The sequence below is a fragment of the Pseudophryne corroboree genome, chromosome 8 (genome assembly GCF_028390025.1).
Source record: "Pseudophryne corroboree isolate aPseCor3 chromosome 8, aPseCor3.hap2, whole genome shotgun sequence".
Classification (NCBI taxonomy): Eukaryota; Metazoa; Chordata; class Amphibia; order Anura; family Myobatrachidae; genus Pseudophryne; species Pseudophryne corroboree.
In genome coordinates this window covers 125,006,405-125,022,396 of record NC_086451.1, presented here as the reverse complement: position 1 = coordinate 125,022,396, position 15,992 = coordinate 125,006,405, and the positions used below count along the sequence as shown (strand labels likewise).

Here is a 15,992-nt window from a genome sequence, read left to right as displayed (position 1 = left end):
CGCTGACAACAGCATATCCCCGCCTCACTGACAGCAGCACATCCCAGCTCACTAACTGCAGCACATCACTGCCTCACTGACTGCAGCACATCCCTGCCTTACTGACTGCAGCACATCCCTGCCTCACTGACTGCAGCACATCCCTGCCTTACTGACTGCAGAACATCCCTGCCTCACTGACTGTAGCACATCCCTGCCAAACTGAAAGCAAGACATCCCTGCCTTACTGACAGAAGCACATCCCCATCTAACTGACTGCAGCACATCCCTGCCAAACTGATAGCAACACATCCCTGCCTTACTGATAGAAGCACATCCCCACCTAGGCAGCCTCAGTTGTAGGGGCTGAGATGTACCGGAACCTGGGAGGTTGTATCAGACCCCTGGACATGTAAGTAACATGAAGAATAACCGCCCGAAGGCGTGACCACGACAACTTGAATAAAAGTCAATGATGTTTATTTATGACAAACTCCATGCATCACAGTAGCAGTAAAAGAAACATAAAATCAGCAGAGAAATAATACAGTTCCTGGGTACTACAGGGTGGCAGGGGCCACAGAGCTCTGGTAGTATGAGACAGTTCTTATTATCTGCGAGTTGGAAAGTCCTTACCAGGCTCAACTGTAGCAATGAGGAAAGCCCAGGGTCGTACCAGCTGGTGTTCCAGGGAAAGCTGGACTGCTGTAAATAAAATAGCTGCTGTGGGTTCTGGTTGGAACCAGACAGATGTTGGCACGGAGTGGATACTGGCTGGAACCAGTTAAATAATAAATGGAGCTTGAGAGCGATGCAATATGAATGAAATGTAGAGCTTGAGAGCGGAGAAATAATAATACCGGTGGAGAGTGGTAAACTGTAGAAAGGACACCGGCCCTTTAAGAGAAGCTGTACTCTGCTGGAAGCTGGGCTGGAAGCAGGTAAAGTTGTGGCTGGAAACAGATGAATCCAAAATGGATCGGAGAGACAGGCTACACCGCAGGTGGAATGCTGGTGCGGGTCTCTATGGTGGAAGTCTTGAGACAGGAGCTGGAACCTGGAAGACAATCACAGGAGAGAGACAAACAGGAACTAGGTTTGACAACCAAAGCACTGACGCCTTCCTTGCTCAGGCACAGTGTATTTATACCTGCAGCAAGGAAGGGATTGGCTAGGCAATTATGCAGATTAACAATACTGACAACAGATTGGAGGAAATGATCAGCTGACAGAATCCAAGATGGCTGCGCCCATGCAGACACTTGGAGGGAAGTTTGGTTTGTAATCCATGTGGTAATGAAAACAGTAATGGCGGCGCCGGCCACTGGAGACAGGAGACGCCAGGCAGACAAGTGCACATCCAACCACGCGGACACAGCGGAGGCCGCGGCTGACGTAATCCACTCTGACACTCTGCATGCAGAAGCTCAGGGACGGCGGCGGAGGCCGCGGGAGACGCCATGCCAGATGTATTATGGCATTACTGTGACAGCGTCTCAGAGAGACAGGAGAGGATGCAGGAATGTGAACATTAGGATAACAGATGGGATCCGGTGCTGGAGCGCTGAGCCAGCCTTAGGAGGCATCTGATGGGTAAGAAATGGCGTCCAGATACCCGGATCGTGACAGGTACTAATTAGTGATGAGCGGGTTCGGTTCCTCGGAATCCGAACCCCCCCGTACTTCACCCATTTTACACGGTTCCGAGGCAGACTCGGATCCTCCCGCCTTGCTCGGTTAACCCGAGCGCGCCCGAACGTCATCATCCCGCTATCGGATTCTCGCGAGATTCATATTTTATATAAGGAGCCGCGCGTCGCCGCCATTTTCACTCGTGCATTGGAGATGATAGGGAGAGGACGTGCAGCGTTCTCTCAGTTGTGTTCAGTGTGCTGCAAATATCTGTGCTCAATGTGCTTGCAAATATCTGTGCTCAGTGTGCTGAAAAAATCTACGTTCTCTGCCTGAGAAACGCTCCATATCTGTGCTGCATTGTAGTATATAGTAGGAGGACAGTGCAGAATTTTGCTGACCAGTGACCACCAGTATTATATCAGTACGGTACAGTAGTCCACTGCTCTACCTACCTCTGTGTCGTCAAGTATACTATCCATCCATACCTGTGGGGCATTTTAGTTGTGCGCAGTATATATAGTAGGAGGACAGTGCAGAATTTTGCTGACCACCAGTATATAATATATAGCAGTATGGTACAGTAGTCCACTGCTCTACCTACCTCTGTGTCATCAAGTATACTATCCATCCATACCTGTGGTGCATTTTAGTTGTGTGCGCAGTATATATAGTAGGAGGACAGTGCAGAATTTTGCTGACCACCAGTATATAATATATAGCAGTACAGTACAGTAGTCCACTGCTCTACCTCTGTGTCATCAAGTATACTACAAAAGTTCAGTAAAATGACCCAAAAATCAAAATTAAAAGCATCTGATGAGAAGCGTAAACTTGCCAATATGCCATTTACGACACGGAGTGGCAAGGAACGGCTGAGGCCCTGGCCTATGTTCATGACTAGTGGTTCAGATTCACATGAGGATGGAAGCACTCATCCTCTCGCTAGAAAACTGCAGTGCCACTCCTAGATGGGCCAGGTGTTTGTGTCGGCTACTTGTGTCGCTTAGCTTAGTCACACAGCTACCTCATTACACCTCTTTTTTTCTTTGCATCGTGTGCTGTTTGGGGACTATTTTTTAAATCTGCCATCCTGTCTGACACTGCAGTGCCACTTCTAGATGGGCCAGGTGTTTGTGTCGGCCACTTGTGTCACTTAGCTTAGCCATCCAGCGACCTTGGTGTACCTCTTTTTTTCTTTGCATCATGTGCTGTTTGGGGACTATTTTTTAAATCTGCCATCCTGTCTGACACTGCAGTGCCACTCCTAGATGGGCCAGGTGTTTGTGTCGGCCACTTGTGTCGCTTACCTCAGCCATCCAGCGACCTTGGTGCACCTCTTTTTTTCTTTGCATCATGTGCTGTTTGGGGACTATTTTTTAAATCTGCCATCCTCTCTGACACTGCAGTGCCATTCCTAGATGGGCCAGGTGTTTGTGTCGGCTACTTGTGTCGCTTAGCTTAGTCACACAGCTACCTCATTGCACCTCTTTTTCTCTTTGCATCATGTGCTGTTTGGGGACTATTTTTTAAATCTGACATCCTGTCTGACACTGCAGTGCCACTCCTAGATGGGCCAGGTGTTTGTGTCGGCCACTTGGGTCGCTTAGCTTAGCCATCCAGCGACATCGGTGCAAATTTTAGGACTAAAAATAATATTGTGAGGTGTGAGGTGTTCAGAATAGACTTGAAATGAGTGGAAATTATGGTTATTGAGGTTAATAATACTATGGGATCAAAATGACCCCCAAATTCTATGATTTAAGCTGTTTTTGAGGGTTTTTTGTAAAAAAAAACACCCGAATCCAAAACACACCAGAATCCGACAAAAAAATTTCAGGGAGGTTTTGCCAAAACGCGTCCAAATCCAAACACGCCCGGAACCGAATCCAAAACCAAAACACAAAATCCGAAAAATTTCCGGTGCACATCACTAGTACTAATCTAATCAGTGCCTCCTGAGCCATTTAGCTCACCGTACGTCCCTGTTGGATGGTCACTGGACAGATTTGTCAGCAACACTGGAATGTTTGAACACTGGACAGTTACGTCAGCAGCATTGTAGTGTATGAACACAGGACTGATATGTTAGCAGCACAGCACAGCACAGCAGTCACTGAACACAGCACAGTCACTTGAGTGGATAGACACAGGGACTGAATGGACACAACAGCACCACTGGACACAGGGGGTCATTCTGACCCAATCGCATGCTGCAGTTTTTCGGGTCAGAACTGCGCATGCGCCGGCACCGCAGTTCGCCGGGTCATGCCAGATGGCCGACGGCCGTCGTTGACTGGCGATTGTCTCTGCCTGATTGACAGGCAGAGGTGGTCGCTGGGCGGGAGGGGGCGGCATGGCGGCGTTTAGCCGCCGTTTTTGGGCTCTGTCCGTCCAACGCAGGTGTGGCCAAACCGTGCGGTGGGCGGACCACAGTGGCTGAATGATGTCACACGCAGCTGCTGCGACCCTGGCAGCGACAAGTAACTCCCGGCAAGCCGCAGGAGCTATGCTGGCTGGGAGTTACTCTACAAGTACAAAAGCCGCTTTTGTACTTGTGCGGTTTGGCCGGACCTGACATGCGGGGCGTACTAGCCCTGTGCTGGGCATCCCCCCGCATGTCTGTGTCAGTGATCGTAGCTGTTCTAAATTTAGCACAGCTATGATCAGATCAGAATGAGATAATATAGACAGCACAGCAGCCACTTGACACAGCACAGCAACTTGAGTGGATGGACACAGCAGCAGCCACTGGACACATTTAAGTGGATTAGCACAGCAGCCACTGGATGCAGCACAGCTACTTGAGTGGATGGACACAGCAGCAGCCACTGGACACATTTAAGTGGATTAGCACAGCAGCCACTGGATGCAGCACAGCTACTTGAGTGGATGGATACAGCAGAAGCCACTGGACACAGGGAGTGGATGGACACAGCCAGGGCTGTGATCAGAAATAGTGGGGCCCAGGACTGGCAAAATATGCAGGGTCCCCCCTGAGGCAAATCAGACTGTGGTGCACCCCTGACAGCACATGCACAGTAGCACAGCTGGGGACAGCATAGGAGTTAAAAAGGTTCCAGTAATACTTCTTCAGGGGTCTTTGATTGAAAAACAGATAGTAAGGTATTCACTGGAAAATTTAACTGACAAGTAATATTCTTTAAAGCAGGCATGTCCAAACTGCGGCCCTCCAGCTGTTGTGAAACTACATATCCCAGCATGCCCTGACACAGTTTTGCTGTCAGAGAATGCTAAAGCTGTGTCAGTGCATGCTGGGATGTGTAGTTTCTCAACAGCTGGAGGGCCGCAGTTTGGACATGCCTGCTTTAAAGAGACAGTGAAAGCTTTTGTCCCTCACTAAAAATATGTGTATCAGTAGGACAGGTTGCTGATTATCCAAAAGCTGCAGTTAGAATAATAGGGGTATACTTACTATAATTTAGTCAATATCAAGTGACAGATTTAAAGTAATAGATTACTTTATACAGATACTGTATGTACAGTAAAGATATGTACTGACCCTTGTGTTTTGGTTTTGGTTGTAATTCATCATCGTGTTTTGGATTTAGCAAAGCCATCCTCAAGTGTTTTGGTTCGGATTTGAATTTCGGTTTAGTTTAAAACTGAATACAAAAATTGATAATCATTGATAAAAACCGATAAATCCAGCAAAATTCAAGTAATTTTTACAATCCAAAACTAGTAAATTTGGACTTCAATTCCAATTTACAAACCGCCGTAATATTCAAACTGGGACTCAGAGTATCTGCACCGGATTTTGGTTCAGTCCAAATCCAAAAAAATGTGGGTGTATTCTTTTTTCTGGTTAACTGAACCACACACCACCAATTTAAAGCAGCATGGGGTAAGCACTATGAAATATATGTTTATTTAATCAAACTGTATTCTATATGGTGGGATAATCTTGATAAGTATAGGCACAATTTTATATATATATATATATATATATATATATATATATATATATATATATATACATACATATCATACATGCCCAGCACTCACCTAATTAAACCCCAAACTGTATCTCATTTTAAATCAGGGAATGTTAGTTTCCAAAATATTGCAACAACTTGTCAAAGCTCAGCAACTTCTTTACAGGCTTCCCTCTTTGGTGAGTCCATACACTGAGTCTCAAAAAATATACGAATTGGTGTACATTGTTTTGCTGAATATATTACATAGATCATAAATACAATTTATGCTGTTTCAATGGGTTTAAGTTCTGTCTCCCTGGGCTAGACAGAACCACACCCAAGCATATTCATTATTGAGCACCTGGAAAAAAAAAGATGGCACTATTTGGCTTCCATATGGGAAATAGGTGTGCAAGAGAACTTGTGACCACAGACTTTTACATAAACAATTGGATTTAATCCACAGCACTCAATTGGTGCAAGTGGGAAACTAATATTCCCTAATTTTAAATGAAATACAGTTTGGAATTTCAATCGGTGAGTGCATAGTATGTATGATTTCTTTATTTGAAATGGTGTCGTCACAATATCACCCGCAGTAAGCCAAGTGCTGTGTATTAAAGCCAATTGATTATATATACTGTATATAAATTTACAGGAAACCACTGCACACACCATACCCAAGAGTGGGGTGCACACTTGCACTCACCGCCCACAGGCCCAGGATGCAGTGGCCTTTCACCACATTGCTTAAATAATATTAATAATACAGTGGGGATATAGCAGTAAATATATTGGTAAATACAATTAATAAATAATACTTCCACCATAGTAACATTGGGATTAGGAACAATAAAAGACAAATATATAATACAAGAAAGATACAGAACACCTACTGTATATCTACATGTAGCTTACTTATCACTTAGTAAGGTATAATAAGGGAATTAATCCATGTTCTGTATGCTAGAAAGAAGAAATTGGTGTAGGTGCTTCTAATCGTTATTAATCTGCAGCAGTCACAGGGTTAGAGAAAAAACACAATTTGAAATATGACAGTGCTAAGAGACGGCTTATACAATTCTATTATAGTATCTTGAAATTTAATCATACTTCCATCATTCATCCATGGCCTTGTACTGAATATTGGCTTACAGCATTTCACATCATTTATAATTGAATATAAAATCTTAACTAAATAAAGACAAAATAAAAATTAATTGTTATTGTAAAAATAACAATACTTCTGAAAATAAATGTTTCAATCTACAAGCAAAAGAATACTGATATTTTCCATAGATATATACATAGATATATATATATATATATATATATATATATATATACATACACATATCATACATGCCCAGCACTCACCTAATTAAACCCCAAACTGTATCTCATTTTAAATCAGGGAATGTTAGTTTCCAAAATATTGCAATAACTTGTCAAAGCTCAGCAACTTCTTTACAGGCTTCCCTCTTTGGTGAGTCCATACACTGAGTCTCAAAAAATATACGAATTGGTGTACATTGTTTTGCTGAATATATTACATAGATCATAAATACAATTTATGTTGTTTCAATGGGTTTAAGTTCTGACTCCCTGGGCTTAACTAGACAGAACCACACCCAAGCATATTCATTATTGAGCACCTGGAAAAAAAAGATGCCACTATTTGGCTTCCATATGGGAAATAGGTGTGCAAGAGAACTTGTGACCACAGACTTTTACATAAACAATTGGATTTAATCCACAGCACTCAATGGTGCAAGTGGGAAACTAATATTCCCTAATTTTAAATGAAATACAGTTTGGAATTTCAATCGGTGAGTGCATAGTATGTATGATTTCTTTATTTGAAATGGTGTGGTCACAATATCACTTACACCGCAGTAAGCCAAGTGCTGCGGATTAAAGCCAATTGATTATATATACTGTATATAAATTTACAGGAAACCACTGCACACACCATACCCAAGAGTGGGGTGCACACTTGCACTCACCGCCCACAGGCCCAGGATGCAGTGGCCTTTCACCACATTGCTTAAATAATATTAATAATACAGTGGGGATATAGCAGTAAATATATTGGTAAATACAATTAATAAATAATACTTCCACCATAGTAACATTGGGATTAGGAACAATAAAAGACAAATATATAATACAAGAAAGATACAGAACACCTACTGTATATCTACATGTAGCTTACTTATCACTTAGTAAGGTATAATAAGGGAATTAATCCATGTTCTGTATGCTAGAAAGAAGAAATTGGTGTAGGTACTTCTAATCGTTATTAATCTGCAGCAGTCACAGGGTTAGAGAAAAAACACAATTTGAAATATGACAGTGCTAAGAGACGGCTTATAAAATTCTGTTATAGTATCTTGCAATTTAATCATACTTCCATCATTCATCCATGGCCTTGTACTGAATATTGGCTTACAGCATTTCACATCATTTATAATTGAATGTAAAATCTTAATTAACTAAATAAAGACAAAATAAAAATGAATAGATATAAACTACAGTATACACAACGTATATAATCATGCAGAGAAATGAATTACATATATATCTATTACATATTGCTGCAAAAGCCTGTCTAGCAGCTGCACACTAGAGATTAGAGAGGAGTGCAGGAGTATTTTTGCTGGTTTTGGTTCTAATTTGTCATCCAGTTTTGGTTTTGTATTCGGTTTTGATTTTGGCTGTGACTGGTTTTGGATTTTTCCTACAAATTGACAACAATATTTTTTTAATTCGCTTTAGACCAAAGGCTGCAGTGAGCTTGCTGGTTACTAAGCGACATGAGGAGCAACACAAACATACAGCAGTTTATAGCACATCTATGAAACATTGCCACAGCATATTGAGGTACAGTGCACAGAACAGTACAAACACTTACACAATGGGAAGTCACTACCACTGCTGGGTAGTCCCTGTGGGTGGCATATTTTACTGGGGGTGCTGCAGTTCTAGGCAAAATCTACCACTGGTACAGTAGCATCCCTGAAAATGTATAGGCACTGCTATATAAAACAGTGATTGCGAGGTATACACAAAAGGGATCATTATTATAAATTAACCTCAATAACATTAATTTCCAGTTATTTTCAGTCATTTCCAGTGAAACTTTCACCACCTCACAGCTCACAATATTGTTTACATCCAGTTTAGGCCAAAAGGTTGCACCAAGCTAAATTGCTGACTAAGCTAAGCAACAGCAGTGGGCGGCACAAACACATGGCAGTTCAACTTCAAATATCTAGGAAACAGAGTGGCACTGCAGTGGCTGACAGTGCGGCAGTTTAATAATTTGTTTTCATTAATCAAAAACTAGATCAGAGACCCAAGGGAAGTACAAGGAATTGGGGTCGGAGTATATAGTGGAAGACAGTTACAAGAATGATTGATTAATTCATTAATTAATTAATTAAATAAATAAATTAAAATTGAGATGTGGACCATATATTGGGCAGTACGGATGGTGTAATGGTTAGCATAGCTGCCTCACAGCACTGAGGTCATGGGTTCAATTCCCACCATGGCCCTAACTGTGCGGAGTTTGTATAGTCTCCCTGTACTAGCGTGGGTTTCCTCCGGGTACTCCGGTTTCCACCCACAATCCAAAAATATACTGGTAGGTTAATTGGCTCCCTACAAAAATTAACCCTAGCGTAAATGTGTCTGTGTGTACATGTGATAGGGAATATAGATTGTAAGCTTCACTGGGGCAGGGACTGATGTGAATGGACAAAATATTCTCTGTACAGCGCTGCAGAATATGTGTGTGCTATATGGTGTGTGGTAATAAATAAATATAAACCTTCTGTTTTGTAGCAAATCAGAAGAGAAAAGGCCATAAAAGAATACAAGACTACGGGGTCTATTCATGAAGCAGTGAAAAGCGTGGAGAAGTGAGCTAGTGGTGAAGTTGACCATGGCAACCAGTCAGTGTTGAGGTAACATTTATAAAATGCATTCTATAAAATTATACGTAGCAGCTGATTGGTTGCCATGGGCAACTTCTCCACTGGCTCACTTCTCCACACTTTTCACTGCTTCATGAATAGACCACTTAATATGTGTGAAGGTATTTACCCAATTTACATTTTCACTATAATCAGCCATATCCAATACTAAATCTAAAAACTCATTCTTGGTTTTATTAAAATTAGATGTAAAGCACAAATTAAAATCATTATTGTTCAAAAACAGCATGAATTTCAAAAACTGTTCATACTTTCCATACTATCAGGGCATTATCTAGTTACCGTTAAGAAAAGTTTTATATGTAAAAAAAAAAAAGGATTGCCAGTACCGCAGCGTTGGTTCAGGTACTATTCCTGAACTGTAAACAAACTATTTGTTAAAATGGTATCTGGTCAGATGGTTGACATTGTTAAGGTCGACACTCATTAGGTTGACATTGACATGGTCGACACATGAAAATTGGTGCCACATGAAAGGTCGACACATGAAAAGGTCGACATGCATTTTTCATATTTTTTTCTTTTTGGGAACTTTTTCATACTTTACGATCCACGTGGACTACAATTGGGAATGGTAACCTGCGAAGCAAGCCATGCGAGGGGACACAGTGCACTAATTTGGGTTCCCCATCACTTTACGCAGAAAACGACACCAAAAAAAGTTTTAAAAAACATGTCGACCTTTTCATGTGTCGATCTTTCATGTGTCTACCATTAGTCCATGCCGACCATGTCAGTGTCGACCAATAGGGATCGACCTAATGAGTGTCGACCTTAACATTGTCGACCATTCATACTGGAACACGTTAAAATATACTGTATACATTTCAATACAATTTCTTTCTTTATTTCAGATACCTCTGGATCCCTCAATAAGAACTCATTAACTGCATCTATACTTTTACCGTGGTGAGTACTTGTAAACAATGCCTCTATATCAGTAGTACACCAATTACAGTTATTCAACTACTGACAATCTTCCATTATTTTTAAAACCTGAGTTGAGTCCTTAATGTATGACTCCAGCTCAGTAATACCCCTTTTACACTCGCATCAAAATCCCGGGATTTTGCACGTGAACACGCATCATCCCGGGATTTTTCTCAGTGTGAAAGGGTACAGGGTAAATTTCCCGGGACGAGCATCCCGGGATTTCAACCCAGGTCTCGTCCAGGGTTGGTCCCGGGACCGTCCCGGGAAGCTGTGTAGTGTGAAAGGGCCCGTCCCGGGATTCACTATCCCGGGACTGTTAAAAGGCCTCGGATTGGAGCTTTCTTGGCCTCTGAAAAGATGATGTCATCTTTCAGAGCCCTGGGGAGCGTCCAGGAAGCGTAAGAGAAAGCCGCTGCGGCCGCTATACTCTGTACGCAACCTAGGTACTTTGTACACCGTTTGCGTACAGAGTCCCGTACCGTGTACGGACTTTGTATACAAACACTGCGCAAGGGGTACAAAGTACACACAGCGCAAAACACCCAGAGATACACCGCAAACCCTATAAAAATAAAGAAAATTTAATTTGCCAAACATGTTGTGTTGATTCTTCTTCACCCCTCCCTTTGTTGACTAGTGTGACCTCATCTATGTGAGCCAGAAAAAAGCCATTTCTAATGACATACATATGCATTTGCAGGGATATCCCGGGATCAGTGTAAATGGGGCTGTCCCGGGTCGATCCCAGTGCAGTGTGAAAGGGGTCAGTCCCGGGAATGCATCCCGGGATGCATCTCGGGAGTGACCCGGGAGTGCGAGTGTAAAAGGGGTACATAATTGTTTATGTATATATCTACAAAACAGTGAAGTGGCTGAATCAATCCCCGAGATGATTGGGACTGATCAGCCTTTTGTGTATTTTTGGTAAAAAGTAAAAAATTTTAAATTTTGGATGTTCCACTATTAAATAATCAAAATCTTGTTTAGAAATACATTTTTCATCCAAACCTTTTTTTAAAGGGTATTAATTTCACCTTTAATTCTTTCAGTTTGATCATCCTCTACCTTTAAATATGTTTCTGTATCATTCAAAATTCTCCATGATTTTTGTAATATTCCCTATCCAAAATAAATACAGCTTCCCCTTGTTTGCACTCTTTATAATTATGGACTGTTATGTTCCAATTCCTTTAAAGCATTTTTTTTTTCTCTTTGACTAAGATTATTTATAAACTCAGATTTTTTTATCTGGTTGATGAAAGTCTTTTTTTAATAAGATCAGAGAATGTTTCAACATTATTTCCTCTAGACTCAACTGGATAAAAAGTTGATTTCTTCTTTAAACCTTTACTGACTGACTGTCTGTCTGTCTGTCTGTCTGTCTATCTGTCTGTCTAATCCTCCAAAGGCCTGGCACTCCCAGTGCATATAATACTTAGCTGGTTGCCTGCGCTGGTATCGGCATGTGCAGCAACAGATGGCGACACTCCAGAGAAATAATGACAAGAAAGAGCATATAGAAGCAACGTTTCAATGCCTATATTAGCAGCATTTTCATCAGGACGGGATGCAGTGTGAGAGGGATGCTGTCATGCGACCGCCGCTCGGGATCCTAGCGGTCACCATGCCGACGCCGGAGTCCAGAGCACTCAAAATGCTGTAAGTCTGAATGCTGACCCATAGGCTCTATTCCCACTCGTAGGTGTCCACAGCAAGTCCACAAGAGGCTTTGTGGTGTGCAGGAGAAGAGGCTCGGTGGCAGAAGAAGACCTGGCAGCAGAGGCTAAAGAACCGGCATTTGGAATGAGGGCATGTGAAGATGTGAAGGCAATAGGCCTGAGCTGTATTTAGGAGTGCTGGCCCCATTTTCGAGTGGTCTTGGCACTAGGCCAAGATCACTTTATCTGGAGAAGGCAGGCAATAGGCCTGAGACGTGATATTGTTGGTGCTTTAGGTTAGGGACCCAGAGAACAAATTACCACTCATATAGTGAACTGAGCTCTAGGCCAAGGTCACTGATTAACACCGCTTGGCAGGTCAGCAAGGGCCTGACCTGCACATCACCAGGTGATCTGAGTATTAGACTCCAAGTCCAGGGGGGAAGGAGTCTGATACAGAAACTGCCAGGCATGCCAATAAGGCCTGGTCCTCTGCATAAGGGAGTGGGATCTGGGCTACAAGGCCAGACTTACAGTTAGTGTGGAAGGCAGAGATGGCTATGCAGCTTCCCCCTCTTTCAAAGTCAAGTGTTGGGCTTCCAAAGTATGGGGAATCATCTGGGCCCTCATGTCACCAGCTTGAGGACACAAGCCAGTGATTGCGTGAAGCGTGGAGGAGCTGTCCAGTTCCACATGTTCGCGTAATCTCGGGAGTGAACGGCTGTTCACTCTAGGTATCCTGGTTCACTAGCACCCAGACATTTGAACTACAGGCTGACTTCCCTGTCCTTAGGGGAAGGAAACTTATGGTGTATTCACACTATATACTGTCGTGCTTGAATTCTCTGTATGTTTTACAGGTTGAGTATCCCATATCCAAATATTCCGAAATACGGAATATTCCGAAATACGGACTTTTTTGAATGAGAGTGAGATAGTGAAACCTTTGTTTTTTTGATGGCTCAATGTACACAAACTTTGTTTAATACACAAAATGATTAAAAATATTGTATTAAATGACCTTCAGGCTGTGTGTATAAGGTGTATATGAAGCATAAATGAATTGTGTGAATGTAGACACACTTTGTTTAATACACAAAGTTATAAAAAATATTGGCTAAAATTACCTTCAGGCTGTGTGTATAAGGTGTATATGAAACATACATGCATTCTGTGCCTAGATTTAGGTCCCATCACCATGATATCTCATTATGGTATGCAGTTATTCCAAAATACGGAAAAATCCCATATCCAAAATACCTCTGGTCCCAAGCATTTTGGATAAGGGAGACTCAACCTGTATTATTATGATTGTTATTGCATTGTGATGTTATAGACAGTAGTTAGAAGAGACTAGTCTTTCTGTCAAATCCATATTGTTTGTTTAACCTAACCAGGCTATAGTTTCGGACACCATTTAGTTAATTAGGCCATACAGTGTTAGAGTAGCCTGTGTTTAGAGCAGAAAGGCTGTTTTGTCACTTCCTTTCCTACAGGAGGCAAAGATCTCCACAGCAAAGTGACAAGAACTGTAGTGTGAGTATGCTTACATGTGTGTCTGTCCCCTTGAGAACCAGTTCGGTTGACCTTGCTTGGCCATGCAAGGTCTAGTTAAACCTTAGCACACGAGTGCTGTATAGGTAAGAATTGGGTGGCTGAGGCTTTATGCCGATGATGATCATTCACCCAAATGGTGAAGATCGCAGTGACCTCTGACCTGCTTTTCGGCCTACTGCTCAAAGTGTGGACAGACTCAAATATCTGTATTTTTTCTTCTGTCCTAGCGCTTAATCCTGAACTTCGTTTGGATATTTCTTCCTGGGATTGGGACATTGGGCATAATTCAGAGTTGATCGCAGCAGCAAATTTGTTAGCAGTTGGGCAAAACCATGTGCACTGCAGGTGGGGCAAATATAACATTTGCAGAGAGAGTTAGATTTGGGTGGGTTATTTTGTTTCTGTGCAGGGTAAATACTGGCTGCTTTATTTTTACACTGCAATTTAGATTTCAGTTTGAACACACCTCACCCAAATCTAACTCTCTCTGCACATGTTATATCTGCCCCCCCTGCAGTGCACATGGTTTTGCCCAACTGCTAACAAATTTTCTGTTGCGATCCACTCTGAATTAACCTCATTGCCAATAGCAGTTACCAAGCTGATATTTCTATTCTATTTTCACTGTTGAGAACTCTACAATCAACCCTGCACCACAAGCTCGCTGCCTAGGTGTCATACTTGACTCAGAACTGTCCTTTGCTCCCCACATTCAATCTGTCTCAAAATCATGTTACATGCATCTAAGAATCATATCCAAAATATGACCATACTTTACAAAAGACACTGCGAAAACCCTAATGCATGCTCTCATTATCTCCCGCATTGATTATTGCAATAGTCTTCTTACTGGTCTTACTAAGAAGAGACTCTCACCATTACAATCCATTCTGAATGCAGCTGCAAATATTCCTCGCTAGATGTTCATAATCTGCAGACCCACTTTGTCAGCCCCTCCATTGTCTACCTGTATTCTACCGTATTCAATATAAAATAGTGTTAATCACACACAAGGCTATTAACCATACTACACCAACATACATCTCTTCGCTTATCTCAAAATATCTCCCAACCCGGCTCCTTCGCTCGCTCTTTACAAGATCTGCGTCTCTCATCCACACTCATTACTTGCTCCCGTGCATGATTACAGGACTTTCTTCGGGCTGCACCCACTCTGTGGAATGCCCTACCACGTACAATAAGACTCTCCTCTAGTCTTCAAACCTTCAAGCGTTTCCTGAAAACTCACCTATTCAGACAAGCTTATCAAATTCCAGAACCGCTCACATTACCTTCATAGCTTCCCTATCCAATTATATCCCTACAGTACAGACCATACATATCCTCACATATTTTCTTTCTTCACTCACCTTTCCTCCTGACCCTGCTACATTACTGCTGTGATGTGATATCATGCAACCCACCAAGAACCTTTACAATCTGGTGGACAACTATGCAGTAGATAGCACGTATCCTTGTGTATCAATGCCTATTTCCACATAGATTTTAAGCTTGCGAGCAGGGCCCTCCTACCTTTATGACTGTTTGTTTTTACCCAGTTTTGTCTTCTAATTGTGTCCAGTTGTAAAGCGCAACAGAATTGCTGCGCTACATAAGAAACTGTTATCAATAATAATTATAATAATAATAATAATAATACTCATGAACTTTGTTTGGATATTTCCTACTGGGATTGGGACATGGACCGAAGACAGTCACATAGCTTGGAAGTGGTGTGTACTGCCTAAGGGCCATCCTTCATGCTCCTCACATTTGTCATAGTCAGCAGGATGTCTGGCAATGAGGATCAAAAGAAGGCAGGCTTACTAGGACACATTGGCCCCACCCTTACCTAGGTACCCCACTATGATACTCGGAATATGCCATTCGAAGAAGCAAGATGCGTTTATCTACAAAGTACCCTAGTCTTTTAAATTGCAGTTAGCCTGAACTATCTAGAGGATGAGGTCAGACATTTCATTCTCCTAAAGCTGGAAGAAGACAGAGATAGATTAGAGAAAGTCTTTGATATATTAAATATAATATGATATTATATTTATGGGAACACATCATCCACCAGTACCCTTCGGCAACGGTTGTTTGCTCGGTTCCATAGGGAGGACGAGTCCATTCCCCAGTTCGCTAATGCTCTGCAGGAGCTAATGGGAGAAATATGCAGACAGGGACCAAAGGACATGGTAACACTCACACATACCAGCCAGATGCAATCGGATCAGTTTGCACTGAGGCTGCGAAACGGCCCCGTTATGGCAGATCATTTTTAGATAAGA

At 42.2% G+C, this 15,992-nt stretch overlaps 2 long non-coding RNA genes across 3 annotated transcripts in view; one reads left to right on the top strand and one right to left on the bottom strand.

The window, feature by feature from the left end:
* Nucleotides 1-5,821, bottom strand: part of LOC134947552 (uncharacterized) — a 134,486-nt gene extending 128,665 nt beyond the window's left edge. The window contains exon 1 of the long non-coding RNA XR_010182615.1: nucleotides 5,641-5,821. This is a non-coding gene — a long non-coding RNA (uncharacterized LOC134947552). The remainder of the gene's footprint in view (nucleotides 1-5,640) is intronic.
* A 1,428-nt stretch (nucleotides 5,822-7,249) lies between these two features.
* LOC134947550 (uncharacterized) lies at nucleotides 7,250-13,106 on the top strand. Of its 2 annotated transcripts, none has more exons than XR_010182612.1 (3): nucleotides 7,250-7,381; nucleotides 10,408-10,462; nucleotides 11,895-13,106. It is a non-coding gene; the product is annotated as an uncharacterized LOC134947550 (long non-coding RNA). The 2 variants fall into 2 exon arrangements; XR_010182613.1 differs by lacking the exon at nucleotides 7,250-7,381 and adding an exon at nucleotides 9,417-9,523.
* The last annotated feature ends 2,886 nt before the right edge of the window (nucleotides 13,107-15,992 follow it).